This window comes from Trichosurus vulpecula, chromosome 7 (assembly GCF_011100635.1).
Source record: "Trichosurus vulpecula isolate mTriVul1 chromosome 7, mTriVul1.pri, whole genome shotgun sequence".
In the NCBI taxonomy this organism is placed as follows: Eukaryota; Metazoa; Chordata; class Mammalia; order Diprotodontia; family Phalangeridae; genus Trichosurus; species Trichosurus vulpecula.
The window spans coordinates 59,737,335-59,739,356 of NC_050579.1; positions in this window are offsets into that span (position 1 = coordinate 59,737,335).

Sequence of the window (2,022 nt, forward strand, 5' to 3'; positions counted from 1 at the left end):
TGATGTAGATACAGACGCAAAGCTGGAGGGAAGCTTACAGTTATCTTGTAGTCCAACTTTTCCATTTCACAGATGAGGAAGCTGGGGCCTGAGGTCACACAAGTATTTTACAGCAGAACCAGGATCGGTGCTTGGGGGACCCAGTTGTTTACCCAATTGTAGACCATTTGTGCCTGTGTTCAGGGCATAGGCCCAAATAGAAGAAACTGCTGGAAAAGGCATCTAGCTATGCCTGGGTCTCTTCCCTGTATGGTTTATATCAGCCCATCCCCTACAGCATCAGTCCTGGCAGAGCTCACCATCACATACAAACTGTTACTATGCTTCTAGCAAACAAAGAGACCAGAGTCCTGGGGAAAAGGAAAGGAAAATGACCCAAGTGAAAACTTGAAAAAATAAACCCAGTGGAAAGGTGGTGAGAGCCAATGAGCCAGGGAAGTTCAGAGTGAGTGCCATGACCCCATGGCCCAAAGTCCCCCAAATGTTCCTTGAAAAAGAGTCAGTGTTGGGAAGGGAGTCTTTGAGAAGAATGTTTCCACAAAGGCTGCCAGGACTGGGACAACTTCTGGTTGGCTTCATAGTCAATGTCAATGATTGGTTGGATTTCAGGTTTCAGAATCTGGAAGAAGAAAGACCAAGATATGTCAGGGCCAAATCACAGATATACTTGTCCTCCAGCCACTTTGGGCGCTGGATTTATGACTGTCAGCTGTCATCCTGGAGAAGTTAACTTCTGGGACATATGCCTAGTGTACCTTTTTAAGTACTGGGTGAGCACAGAGGAATAGGTGAATGGGCTAGGTTCTGGAGTCCAAATGTTTATCCACTCAGCTACAACCATGAGAATAAGCGAGAGCTTCAACAAGAGCTCTATTGTCCTAGTGTGGACAACTTGCTGTGAGTTAACTGGTGTAACTGCCTGAGAAATTTCTTCCTTTATTACTATTACTTTATTACTATGTTGATGGACTAATGAATATACAGAAAGGCACTGACAGCCTAAATTCCCCCTTTCCTTTCCCATACAGAAGAAGGTTTGTCCTGGAGAACAGAAGACTTGGGTGGGACATAACAACTGTCTTCAAGTATCTGAAAGGCTAATGGCTAGATGGAAGGAGAGAGTAGACTTGTTCTGCTTAGTCCCCTAAGAACAATGGGCAGAAAATACAAAGAGGCAAATTTGGGCCTGATGTCCAGAAAAATTCCAAACAGAGATGTTCAAAGGTGAAATGGGCTGCTTAGAGAGGGAGCGAGCTCCCTCTTCTTGGATGTATCCAAGCAGAAGCTAGATGATCATTTGTCAGGTAGTTATCTTTCAGTGGGTACTCATTTTGGAGTTGGGTTGGGCTAAGTGGAGGCTGAAATTCTGGGGTTCTGGGTATAGCAGAAGACTCACAATCTTTCGTAACAGGGGGTTGGTAAAAGACGAGGTAGCCATGATTGGGCCATGAGTGATGGGAGTAGCATTTGTAATTCGTATAGCCTTAATTTTAACACATCTATGCTAACCTAATGAAACTTGTTTAACCATGACAACATCTGGATCTGGAAGGAATGGGACTGGCTGGTAAATGGGGGTTGAGTCATGAAAGAAATAGTATTGGCAGATATTCCTAGATATAGAATCTAGATCATAACAGAATGGGGAAAGCGTGGAGCAATTGAGGGCCACTTGTCTCATGAACTTGGCTACTGCTGACAGGGTAAACTTGTTACATGTCATTTTATAGTAAAATAGAAATTCCCTCCTGACCCCCTTATTGGGACACTAAGTCACTTTCACCTCTCTGTGCCTCAGTTTCCTCATCCATGAAACTAAGGCGTTAGACTTGGTGACCTCTGAGCCTGAAATCTATGAGACCTCCTGACTTCTCTGAAGTACCACCGCAGCCCTCAAGCCAACCCCTAACAGATGAGAGATCTCCTGCCATAGGGTTTCATTCCCTTCTCTTCTTGCCTGATCAGAGATGTATAGAAATTTACCTTTCCTTTGATGGGGGAAATGTTATGGTGAAATAATTT